This window comes from Eptesicus fuscus, chromosome 16 (assembly GCF_027574615.1).
Source record: "Eptesicus fuscus isolate TK198812 chromosome 16, DD_ASM_mEF_20220401, whole genome shotgun sequence".
Classification (NCBI taxonomy): domain Eukaryota; kingdom Metazoa; phylum Chordata; class Mammalia; order Chiroptera; family Vespertilionidae; genus Eptesicus; species Eptesicus fuscus.
Window position 1 is genome coordinate 21,499,062 of NC_072488.1, and position 13,850 is coordinate 21,512,911.

A 13,850-nucleotide genomic window follows, 5' to 3' on the forward strand; every position below is an offset into this window, starting at 1 on the left:
TGGCTCAGTGGATAGAGCGTCGGCCTGCGGACTCAAGGGTCCCAGGTTCGATTCCGGTCAGGGGCATGTACCTTGGTTGCGGGCACATCCCCAGTGGGGGTGTGCAGGAGGCAGCTGATCGATGTTCCTCTCTCATCGATGTTTCTAACTCTCTATCCCTCTCTCTTCCTCTCTGTAAAAAATCAATAAAATATATTTAAAAAAAAAAAAAAAAAAAAAGACAAGGCTGCAGGCTCAGGACGTAGGGAGAAGTGGCATTGCCAGAACACATCCTCCAACCGCAGGAGGGGCTGACAGTGGGGCAGATCCTGATGTGGTCCAGCTTGCCTGCCCCCTGGGCAATTGGGACAGGCCTGAGACTGTGCTGTCCCCACGATGAGGGTGCAGGAGAGGGAAGCTGGATGTCATCGTGGGACAACTCTCCTCTCTCTCTCTCTCTCTCTCTCTCTCTCTCTCTCACACACACACACACACACACACACACACACACACACACACACACATTCTCTCCAGCAACTACTCCACTTTTCCCTATTCTTGCCCTTTGGCATATTTTTTTTCCCCCCTAGATCCTACTTATTGGTAAGGAAGAACCAAAACAGGTAGGATCAACTTTTTTTTTAATATATTTTATTGATTTTTACAGAGAGGAAGGGAGAGGGATAGAGAGTTAGAAACATTGATAAGAGAGAAATATCGATCAGCTGCCTCCTGCACATGGGGATGTGCCCGCAACCAAGGTACATGCCCATGACGGGAATCAAACCTGGGACCCTTCAGTCCGCAGGCTGACGCTCTATCCACTGAGCCAAACCAGTCAGGGGTAGGATCAACTTTTTTAATGAAAAGCCCAGTCTATCAGGCTTGTAATAGTCTTCCTGGTGGTCATTTGGCAAGTGATGTCACTAGGCTTCTGCTCTGTGCCTCATCTGTAGGGATATACACAGATGAGGCTGGACCCCGATTAAGGCTAAGGTCCCCATAGCTCCCACATGTTTCTTTCATAGGCTCAGCTAGCCCCCCAGGGAGCAGCATCCTCCCTAATCCTCTGCCTCTGATGCCCGTGCACAATCAGAAGTTTATTTTGCACATTCATCACAGCAGGAAGATATTCCTAAAGGAACCCGGACGCTGCTTGTAAAGAAGTGGTGCCCACCCTCAGGGGCTTTCTGGTTTTGTGCCCTAGTTAGGGCTGGGCTGGATCCAGGCATTAGGGGGCCCTTGGAGCCATTTGGAAGAAGGCATACCCTGTGCTTCTGGGAGTGGTGAGGTATCTGGCTGGGGACTAGGAGGGAGGCATTGACCAGGGCACCAGAGCACTCAGCATGCTCCTTAGAGGAAATCAGAGAGCCCCCTCTCCCCCAAATCCAGACCATATTTGGCCCAGCTTCAGAACTCTTCCAGTGGCCCACCCAAGATCTTCAGCCTGAGCTGGGCCTTAAGCACATGTACCTCTGCATCCCCTTCCCCCGGCCCCCCATACCCATCCCAAGAACAGTCCTGATATGGGATCCCCCTCCCTGCAAGACCTTAAGTACAAGGGTCCTGGGAATAAAGGTAAGAGTGCAGGTAGGGTGAGGAGAGGAAAGGAACATTTCTATGATCTCTGGAGGCTTTCCTGGCTTCCAGAAGGAAGACTTTGCCCAGCATGGGTTGTGAGTCTGAAAGTGAGACCGAGACAACATGCAAAAAGAGACTCTGCCCTGCCCCACCTTGGCCTTCCTTTGCAATCGCAGCCTAACTTCTGCTCAGACATTGTCATTTACTGGCTTCAGTGTTTGCCATAAGTCTTGTGTCCTCAGCTGGTCTGCAAGTTCTCCAGAGGCAGGAGGTTCCTCTGCATAGCACAGAGCCCAGCACGAACCCCAACCCTTACCACTCTGCACCAATCCTTCACAATGGGCCTATACAGGACCAGTTATAGAATTTGTAAAGCCCAGTGCAAAATGAAACTATGGGATGCTTGTTAAAAATGATTAAAAATTTTAAGATGAAGACAACAGAGCATTAAAGCAAGCACAGGACCCTTCTAAGCACGGGGCCCTGCAGGACTGCACCATTCGCACACCCATGGAGCCCCCTGGTCATGTGTGGTGCGAGTGGTAGCTTATCTCCAAAGATGCCACCATCAGTTTCTTACCTCTCTTGCCCACTAGCCACTCCCACGTCACGAGGTGGAATGTAATTCCCTTCCATTGAGCCTGGACTTGACCAATGTGCCAGAAGCCAATTCCAGCATGTCAGCAGGGCTGAATCATCTGGAGGTGGCTGAGGGCATTTCCCCAAACCTGAAAAGGATGCATAAATGATTGCTTGCTGCCAGACAGCTAAGGGCATTTCAATCTACATGTTATTACCTCCTACTGGCCAAACACCTGAACAGCCATAGGCAATTCTCCAATCTGACAATGGATTCTGTGTACCAAACCCTGGCCTTTGAAGTGTATGTCTACCTTGCCTTAGGACAATTTGTGTTAATAAAAAGCAAGGGGTCCTGAGACAAGGGAGAACTTGGTTTCTTTAGCCAAGCTCCTCTGGCCCCCCAAATGCCTTTCAAATTTATGTTTCGTCTCTGGACGCTTGATTAATTTACACACAGCACTTCTCCAGATTCCTGAACCCTTCTAGATGCTGGATTAAGACCACTGGCACCAATGGAACACAATGGAGATGACATTCTTGTACCTCTACGACTAGGTCATAAGAAGCCTTGCAGGTTCTGCCTGGGCCTTGTGAATGCTTACTCTTGGGACACTCCCTCTCAAATGAAGCCACCATGCTGTGAGAAACCCAGACCACCTGGAGAAACCACCAGTAAGTCAATGGCCCAGCCGAGCTCCACGGGGGCAGCCAGTCATGTGAGCGAGCCACCTTCATCATCAGCCCCATTAAGCTTTCATGTGACTGCAGCCCAGTGACATCTTACTGCAACCCTATTAAAAGCCCCAAGCAAGAACCACCTAGGCAACCACAGATCTATAAAAAATAACCATAAATTGTTGTTTTAAACCACTAAGTTTTGTAGTGGTTTGTCATGCAACAATAGACACCTGGGACATGCTCCAAGGAGTGACAATGGGAATGGCCTGGGTTATATGTCATGACAGTACTGGCTGAGCACACGGCAGGAGCTCAAGAAAGGCTGACTGCCATTCCTGACCACCGGGGTGTTGGCACCAGACATGCGGACCTCCTAAACCAGGATGGTCCCTCCCACTGATGGGTGCCTTTTGCAATAAAATATTTGCCATCTGGTTTCAACCTGACATCTCCCTGGCTGATGAGGATACGGATCCTGCCGTCTCCAGAGATTCATGACCACGTCCTCCCACCCCATTCCTATCCTTCCTATCTCAGGAAATGAAAAGCAATTTTTTCCCTGGGGCCTGTTTACCCATAGCAACATAACAGGATTTCCAAAACCAATCTCACAGCCAGTTCCAATATCTGTCTTCACTCTAATAATCATACAGATGCTGCACCTGCCTCCAGATTCCGTCTTCTGCTCTTGTGTTTGTTCGTTTGTTTCTCCAGGATCTTTAAACATCTGATTAAATGTCACGCTTCAAATGGAAAGTTCTGAAGAAGAAAGATTATCAGACTTTGTAACTTTCATCAGCCCTCCTCTCTGCTCGGCGGCTTTTGGCAACCCCTGTTTTCTCTCTCCTCACCCCCTGCCTCCCAGAAGTCCTCTGTGCCCTGTGAGTTCCTCTCCCAGAGAACCCTGGCGTGGGCAGCAGCAAGAGGAGGGTCTCACATCACCATGCAGCCTGAGGCTGACCAAAGGTGCAGGGGACAGGGTTCCCTCTATGTCAGCTGGACAAGAAGGCTCTGAGACTGCAGGCTAACATGACACTTCCTCCCTATGATGGTCCTGACCACACGGCCCCACTCGTTATAACACCAACTCCTCCAAAATTCACCCCTCCCTGAAGTGGGTAGACAGTGCAGGCAACACCAAGTGACCAGAGACCCAAGACACTGAGGCTGGGATGTGTAACCACAGGGGCTCCTAACCCCGAGTCTCCCACCAACTGTCCCCACGGTCCTTTAGGAAAATGAAAGCACACAGTGGGGCCCAGGCCATGCTTAGCCTGCACAGCCTGACCCTTGCTTTCATTTTGTGAACAACACTTTAGAGATCTTGGTTGCCAAGCTAAGTCCCCAAGTAGTTCTCACGTATGACGTTATTTGCAAGTAGCACGTTCACCTACCATGATGGTGGTCTCAAGGCCAACAACTATATTGCAGCAGGAAACATTTTTGAGATAATAGCCCATTTTTTCCCTCCCTTCTGTCCTCCCACCCCTCCACCCAAGCCCAAGCCATATTCAAGCAACGAGATGGTTTTATGCTTTCAGCCTCAAGGGAAGGATGTGTTGGGGACAAAAAGGAAAATACAAGCTTTGATGTCTGTGCAAGAGTAAGATATTTAAGAGAAACATCTTGACTGAGAGCAGGGCCTCTCTCCACCTATCCTCTATGCTCTCCCAAAATAAACATTGAAGATTCCTCTGAAATAGTGAGGAGAGGACAGACGGAGGAAAGGCAATGTGAACAGAGAGGCTGGTGGGCCCCTGACCTGAAGGGTGCACACAGATGGGACGAAGAACATGGCAGCAAAGGACTTCTGTGAGGGATACCGCTGGCACCCAGAACCTGGGCAATGCCCATCACCAGCACCCAGGGACCCTGTGGCTGTCCTTCCCAATGGGCCCAGCAGTAACTCTTCTTTCCACAGTAGCCAGCAAGGATGGGAGCCATACTTTGCTGTCTCCCCGTCCACCCAGCCCCACAATGTCCCAGGACATCTGAATTCTCAAGAAAAGGAAGTTGGATCCTCAACCGTCAGTACTATTACCATCCCACATATATCTCACCAACCACGAGCTGGAAGAAGCCCAAACCCTACCTCAATTACAACACAAACTGACCACTTGCTAGGTGGAGGCATCTACATAAGGCTTTTCATGCCTTAACTTATTTTGTGATAGAACAGGCCTGCAAATTCCTCCCACCCACCCTCAAAACCTGGACTCACACTTAGCCTACCTGCCGAGCCTTTCCTGACAGCACTGCTCAGCCTCATAGAGCAGTTCATCTTTCCTCGGTGGTACATCTGCAACCTTTTCGTCTTCCTACCATCCCCCTATTACACTGCCTTGTCATTACTTACTAACGGGTCTACATCTATTACTAGACTGGAGCATCTTGGGATCAAGGCCCATGTCTTACTCATTTTCGCATGCTCTGTAATTGGCATATAATAGGCACTAAATTAATGTCTCTCTAGTTAAATTGAATTGCTTACCCACTTCTCTTTTTAAAATTAAAAACAGAATTCCTCATTACAGCAGCTCCAGAGTAAAGGAGATCGTCCTAAAGAGCAAGCCATCGGGGGGACACAATTTGGTAAATCATCACCAGGTTTCACCTGTTCCTGAGTGCTGCTTAGTTTTTCCTAGAGCCTGCTCACCTTGATTCTGCTCTCCTAGAGCCCTCGTCTTACTCGGAGGCCTCATTCCAAACTCTGGCCAAGATCTTGGCCCTGATCTCACTGACAAGAATGAGAATATCTCATCTCACTGCCTCAAAATCTCTCTAAAACAACTGGCAAGAGTGTGAGGGGGAAGGGAGAGCCTTATAAACTCTTCCTGGGTTGCAATTTGGTGATGTGTATCAAAACTGTACAGGTACATAACCTTTGACCTAGCCATTGAACTTCAAAAATTTTATTCCAAAGAAAGAATTGAACAAGGGCACGAAGATGTTCTTTGCAGTATGGCTTATAAAACACACCCTCTGAGCCTCACTTTTGTACCGTCCTTACTTTCCAGGTTTCGGCTACTCTGGCTTTCGTTCAGTTTCTCTTTCTTCTCCCTTTTTCTCTAATATCCCAAAAGTCCCCACATCACACCTGAAAGTCCCCTCATCCGTGTCTCTTGCCCCATTCCAGTGTCTTCAGTCTCCTTCAGACTCTCCCTAAGCCACAGAGAGACTCTCGAACTGGCCGCCTTGAAGAGAGAGCATCCTTGTGGAGGGCATAGAGTAGGGCTAGGGAAGGACCACTCTAGGGGTCAGTGAAGAGCAGCTTAGGTGGGCTGCTGACTCCTGGCCCCCGAGCCTCTCTACCTCTAGCTCTGGCTATACCATTCAGCCAAAGCCTAGGCAAAATTCTTTTCTCCTGAGTTCATGTAAAACAGATTGGAAATTTTCAAAAGGAACTTCAGTGGACTTTTTTTAAAAAGGGAAAAGGAGATAAATTCTGATATATGAAACATTAAAAGGAAGGAAGGAAGGAAGGAAGGAAGGAAGGAAGGAAGGAAGGAAGAAAGAAAGAAAGAAAGAAAGAAAGAAAGAAAGAAAGAAAGAAAGAAAGAAAATGAGTTTGTGTGTTTCCTATCCTATCTAATAAAAGGGTAATCTGCAAATTAACTATCACTCCATCACAAAGATGGCGGCGCCCAGTCCTCTCAACCCCACCAGAGTCCCCCAGTCCCGGGGGCGGCTGCTGAGAGTGGGCAACGTGAGCAGCCTGGCAGAATGCTTGCTTCGTCACCGCAGCAACGAGGCAAGCGTTCTGCCCCTGGCCATGGATGGGCCTCTGGGCCACGGAGAGCCTCTGGGCAGTGGGCGTGGAGTGGCCAGGCCCCGCAGAGAGCTACTGGCGCATGGATTGATGTACAGGGCTACTAGTCTTAAAATAATGACCACCTGGCCTGGCCAGCATGGCTCAGTAGTTGAGCATCAACCTATGAACCAGGAGGTCACAGTTTGATTCCCAGCCAGGGTACATGCCCGGGATCCCCAGGGTGGGGTGTGCACTAAGCAGCTGATCACGATTCTCTCTTATCATTGACGTTTCTATCTCCCTCTCCCTCTCCCTTCCTCTCTGAAATCAATAAAATTATATAGTTTTTTTAAAATAATGACTACCTGGCAAGATATCTCTTCCCTGGCAAAGTTCAGGAAACACCCAGGCCCATGGCTCGCTGCCCTCAGCTCTGTGCACAGCCACTTCTCTTTCCTTCTGGGACAAGTGGTCACCCTGGGTGAATAATGGAAAGCACACCTTTCTTTGTGATTGTTGTTTCAAGTAATGCTACGTTTTGTTTTATTGTAAATTTTCACTTTTGCAAAGTTAATCCCTCTTCAGGTTTTTAAAATGTTTTTCAATGATACCTAAGCATATATAGTGAAAAAACTTGCACCCTCTCATCCCTAACCCAGGCACCCTGCTATCTTTGCCAGGGACAGACACAGCTTCCTGGCCAGTATATATGGAGATGGGCATGTGGTAGCACACTGATCCCCTGCTTGCCTTTTTCATTTAACACTATATCTTAGAGATTGTTACATAACAATGGGAGTAGATTTCCCTTCTTCTTCTTATCAGGTTTATGGATGTGCCATAATGCATACACCTAGTCTCCTGTAGGTGGACATTTAGCCTGTTTCCAGTCCTTTACTATTATGAGTATGCTGCAATAAATATCTCTGTATGTTTCCCTTTGTATATCTGTTAGGGGGAAAAAATGCTACAAATGGAATTTCTGGTCAAAGCACATGTGTATTAAAAACATTTTTAAAATATGTGTTTCTTGATTTCAGAGAGAGGAAGGGGGAGGGAGAGAGGGATAGAAACATCAATGATGAGAGAGAATCATTGATCGGATGCCTCCTGCACGCCCCCTACTGGGAAGGGAGCCCACAAGCCGGGCATGTGCGCTGACAGGGATTGAACCATGACCTCCTGATTCATGGTCAATGCTCAATCACTGAGCCACACCGGGCAGGCTGTATTTAAATTTTGTATAGCTATTGCCAAGTTGCCTCCAAAATGGTTGTTCTAGTTTACACTTCCACCAACAATATGCAAGACAATTGCTCTCCTCCCCGTTTTGCCAATATCTACCAAACTTCCTTATTTTTTCCAATCTTATACATAAAGAATGCTGTTTTGGTGTAGTTTTAATTTGAAAAAAAAATTTTTAGAATAGGTGATGTTGAGCAGAAGGTGAAGCATAATGCATGAGAGGACAAACTCTGGTCTCTGATTACCTGGGTTCAAATCCTAACCCAACCACTTATTAATTGGGCAACTTTGGGTAATTTACTTACCCTATGCATTTGGTTACTCATCAGTAAAATAGGTATCATGATAATAACACATTCCTCATACAGTTACTGTGAAAATTAAAGGCATAAAAATAAATTTCTCTGTTATCATTATTATATTTTCACTACAGGCCCAGTGCACAGATTTGTGCACTGGTGGGGTCCTTCAGCCTGGCCTGCACCCTCTCACAATCTGGGACCCCCTCGGGGGATGTAGTAGTGCATGAAGCAGCAGGCGGCCGGGGAGGAGCATGAGGCCTGGCCAGGTGCCATGCCACTCCCACTCATCACAACCTCACCTGCTGCCACCGGTAGTGCTGCTGTGGAGGCGGGAAAGGCTCACACCACTGCAGCTGCGCTTGCCAGCCATGAGCCCAGCATCTGGCACCCTTCAGTCAGCTGAGTGGCACTCCCTCTGTGGGAACGCACTGACCACCAGGGGGCAGTTCCTGCAGTGAGCGTCTGCCCCTTGGTGGTCAGTGCACATCATAGCGACCAGTCATTCAGTTGTTCGGTCGGTTAGGCTTTTATATATATAGATGTTTAACAACCACTGTATTTTTTCCTGTGAACTGTCTATTCATATATTTTGCCCATTTTTTTCATTTTTTTCTGAACTATAAAAGCTCTTTATATGTTTAGGAAATTAACCCTTTGTCATTTATTTAGCAAATATTTTCCCTAGTTTATCCTTGTCTTTTGACTCTATTTATGGTATTTTTGCCATGTAGGCATTTTTAATTTTTATGTAGTTAAATATGTCAACTTTTTCTTTTATGACTTTTGAACTTTCAGCTAGGCTCCAGAAACATCACACTTCTTGAAGTATGAATGAATCAAACCTAGAACTACTCCTGTTCACATTCTCTGCCTTTCCTCCCCTTGCTCCCTCCCTGTCCTGTGAATAAGTTGAGGTTATCTCCAATACCTCTTCAGTGGCTATTCCATACTCTCCTTGCATTCATCTGAAGTCCCTCAAGAGTAACTCCAATCAGGGCACTTCCCCACTCAAGAGTGTTCAATAGCTTCTCATTTTGGATAGAACTAATAGCAAGCTTCTCCTTAGAGGCATCTGCCCAGATGACACCAACTTACTCTGCCAGCTGCTGATTCCTCTAATGTCCCTTATCCTCCACTCTTCAATGTTCCCCAAATATTCTTTCCCTTCCCCCCTGACTTTCATCACACTATGTCCTCTACCCGTAACACCTTCCGCCCATCTCAGTCTATCCAAATTCTCCTCATCTTTCAAAACTCACCGCAAACAACCCCTCTCCATGAAGTCTCCACTGGTCCCCAACAATCAGATGTGAGCTCCTCTTCCCTTGCACACTCAAAGCACCTTGTTTGTTCTTTTCCTGAGCATGCACCTCAAGCTGCCTTAAACAAACCAAGAAATCTCAGGGGGAAAAATATGAATAAATCTTATGTGGAAATAAATTGCAGACACACGTAACCAGAGTGATAGGGAAGGGGGTTGTGAGAAAGTTACTATTCTCTGGCTAAACCATCACATCCAGACAGCTGGGCGGGAGGCTGCAGGAGCTGCCTTCCCCAGTCTGTCTCCCCTGCTGTGTCCGATGGTAGGTACTGGCTAACCTTCTCCCAGCTGCAAGTGGGAGAATACCCAACCCTTAAACAAAAAGGGAACTTGTTGGATAGATTCAGGGGCTGTGATGTTACCAGGAGCCAGTTTCTCTTGCCAGCCCGCAGCCTCACTCCCTGTGTATTGACTGGCTCCATTGCCAGACAGACTGTCCCCCGGTGGAGGCAAGATGGTGGCAACAGCTCAAGTGATCAATTGTACTCCCACTTCATCCCAAATTCAAGTTCAGAGGGAAAAGGCAACTGCCTACTTCTTAGCAGGCCCAGCAAAGATCTTATTGCCTTTCTCTGTCTCCCTAATAGGTTAGATGCTCACCTCTGAGCCAATCACCATAACCATGGGAATGCATTGCTCTGATTGGTCAGCTCTGAGCACATGTCCGCTCTGAGAGCCAAGGATCCAGTGGATTCTACAAGCGTATGAGAGCAGCGTTCCACAGAAGGAAATTGACCAAAAGAAGGAAAAATAGATGCTGTTGACCAAAACCACCAAATAGCCACCACACAGAAAGCAGACCACTACTGCCCTCCTAGAGGAGGGAGATGGGCCCAAAGCCCTAACGCTGAGTTGTTTCCCTCCTGCCTGCCACTCTCTCCTGCCCTGGAGGCAATGGCTCGAGCTTCCAAACACAACATGGTCCCCCAAGGTTTGTGGCTCAGCCGCAGGACCAGTGTGAACAGATCCTAACCAAACCCCAGACCAGGCGATGGCTGGCGTGGTCCAGCCGGCTCCAAGTTATTAGAACCAGGAGTCCCAGCCCTAGCCCCAACAGTTGTAGGATTGTTTATCTTTGTTGGGGAAAAACTGCAGCCAGAGCCATAAATCACTGCCCAGCTGGATGGCTTCGCTGAAATGTTTGTTTAAACAATGAAATCTCCTGACGGACTGAAAATATAGGATGGATCACCCCGTCCTTCTCAGGCCTAGTCTCACAGGCTGGAGCCTGGGGCCTGCGAGAGGGGCTCGAAATGGGCTCCCCACCCCCGCTCTCCATCCTTCCCACCCCCAATATCAGCCCTAAAGAATGAAGCCACAGCATAGCTAATCTGAAACAGCAGATAATGCAAAAGCCATGTCTATCAATCTTTGAAATGCAATCTCTGGAGTGGTTTGCATTGGACGTGCCTTCCTAATGGAAGTAGCATTTCTTGGCTAATGTGCACAGAGAGGCTGCTTAAGGGGTGGTCTCTGGAAGGACACTGCAAGGAGCGAGGAGCGTGGGAGATCTGGCTCTGCCCTGACAGCTCCCTGGGCCTTGGTTCCCTCACTCATTACATGGTCTTTTTTTTTTTTATTTTTTTTCAGAGAGGAAGGGAGAGGGAGAGAGAGATAGAAACATCAATGATGAGAGAATCATTGATCAGCTGCCTCCTGCACAACCCCTACTGGGGATCAAGCCTGCAACCCAGGCACATGCCCTTGACTGAAACCCTTCAGTCTGCAGGCCAACGCTCTATCCACTGAGCCAAACCAGCTAGGACTCGTGACATGGTCTTTATGTTTCTTCAGTTCTTGCCCGCTACGTGGGTTTGCGTTCCCAAAAGAAAGACTAGATGAGAGGAGGAGGCAGGGAAAGGAGAGGGAGAAGAGGAAGAGGAAGGTGCTGATCTCCAGGATTCCCTGAGGTCCCTTCCAGCCCTGACGTCCCTTTTGTGATCTCTGGCCCTTCAGAGGAGAGAGGGGAAGCCCCTAAGGGATTCCTAGGGGCCCAGCTCACGGACCTATAGTTAAAAGCCTGGTGCACTCAGAACAGGAGGTAAAAGAGTGACCACCAATGGGTGTGGGTGACACGAACCAAGTCAGATCACAAGACTGTGGCCTGTGCCCAAGCAGAGCCTAGCTCGTAGGGGAAGGGAGGGAGCCTGTCTGGGCTGATGGGGCTTGATGGGGGAAGGGGAGCATACAGAGGAGAGCAACTTCCTTCTCAGCCCCTTGGTAAAAAAAAAAAAAAAAAAAAAAGTAGCAGAGGCCTGAGCCTTTCCAGTCTGGGGCTGTAACCCTGGCTCCGTGATGGGAGCCATGACAGGCCCATGATAGAGTATGTGACGCGGGGTACTGAGTGGTCTGGTCGTTGGTTTGCCAAACATTTTCAAGAATGTATGACTTGCCGAGTACTGTGGGAGGCTTTGGGAATGCAAAGATGAATACAACTGGGGTCCTTTGAGAGCTGTGATGGGATGTTCCAAAGGGGTGAGTGATAGGATTTACAAGGATTGGGTAGGAGACTGGGAAAGAATTGTAAAGGGACTTGTTAATGGTTATGTGAGGGAGGTGTAGGGGGTGGAATAGGGCCTGTAATTAAGGTCCCCAGTGGCGTCTGTGGGATGGGGAGTGTGATGGATGTTGGGGGGGGCCCCCCCCCGTCAGCTATACAATGGGAATATAATGAGGTGTGTGATGGAAGGTGTAACAGGGTATGTGAAGGAGTGGGGGTTGTTAGGATGGTTTATTAACAAAGCAGCTGTCCCTGACAGCCCAGATGAGATCAAATTCTTCTTCTTAATATGGTCTCAACAGCACTTTGCATTTATCATTTATAACACTTACCACAATTGAAATGAGTTCATTGTTTTGTAATTATTTGCCTAATTCTTGTCTCCCTTACTAGTCTGTAAGAGCCGTGGAAGGTGTAGCCTTGCAGGAGGATCCTGAATCTTGCTCACTGTTATACCCCTCCCTTTACCCAGCCCCAGCACAGAGCCCAGGGCTGGGCACATAGTAAGCTCTCAATAACTGTTAAGTGAACACATAGCTGCATGACAGTCAGGGTGGTCGAGCCCTTCCCCAAATCCTGCAGGGCAGCTGAATGTCCTCAGAATAAATAACTTTGGGGGGCGGGGAGGGGGGGCGAGGAGGGGGGAGCGAGCGGTGACTTTGGTTCTGTTTGAAGGGAGGTGTTGCCATCTGGTGGCCAAAGGGAAAAGTACACTGAGAGGAAGCTTGCACCCCGCCCCAGTTCTAGCTTTCACTGCCTAAGGGGCCAGCAGCCAGCAGCCACCCCTCAGCTTGAGACCCAGCCCCCAGCCACACAGAAAGCAACCCCACCGGGCCCAGCTTTCCCCACTGCCTCAGGAGTGGAGCAAGAGGAGGCTAGAAAGTGGAGATCGTGTGGGCCCTGTGCTGGACTGCCCCTGGGTCAATCCGCGGACCCCTCCATCAATTCCCAGGCCTGTGCATCATGGCCACTCAGCACTGTGCGCCTCAGGCTGGGCTCAGCCCCCTTCCTCCTAACTTTGAACTTAGCCTTTCATGTTGGGAAGGGGGCGGGGGGAGGGGTTGCAAATAAAGCTTTGTTTCAATGGCTTCCCTATGAAAATTTCTTATCCGAGATTTCACTTGGGACTTGGACTAAAACTTGTACAGAAGTAGGATGGAGGGAGGCAGTTTTAATCAGGACTCACTCACCATCACATGAGCACAGATGCTGCCATTTTTGTGCAAAACTGGGTTGACCCACTCTAGACAGTGGGTGCTGGTGAGGTTGTTTGCAGGTACAGGACTTGTTTCCATGTCCTCTCACTGACAGATGAGCGCACTCGACACTTACCCTCTTCCTCTCCTCTATCCGTCCTTGATACCAAACATCCCTGGGCTCACATTTAACTGGACCCAGACTTCATATATATATATATATATATATATATTTATATATATATATATATATTTCAGAGAGGAAGGGAGAGGGAGAGATAGAAACATAATGATGAGAGAGACTCATTGATCAGCTGCCTCCTGCACGCCCCCTACTGGGGATTGAGCCCACAACCTGGGCATGTGCCCTTGACCATAATCAAACCTGGGACCCTTTAGTCCGCAGGCCCACACTCTATCCACTGAGCCAAAGCGGCCAGGGCTCACAACCCAAACTTTTTAAAAGTCCAACATTGAGACCAAGCTTATGAAACAGGAAACGAATGTTTCCCTAAGGACATGGGAGCATTTCAGCGCGTCTTCCATCAGAATCATGCTCCCCAGTGGACAGGCAGCCTCCCAGACAGCTCCCAAATGATGAAAGACTTCCTTCTCTCTGACAATACCACTCGGCTGGCCCAGGTGGCCCAGGTCAGCACTGCTTCTAACGCTATAGTTCTCACCACGGTGGGGAAAACGGTCCCCTAGCACATAC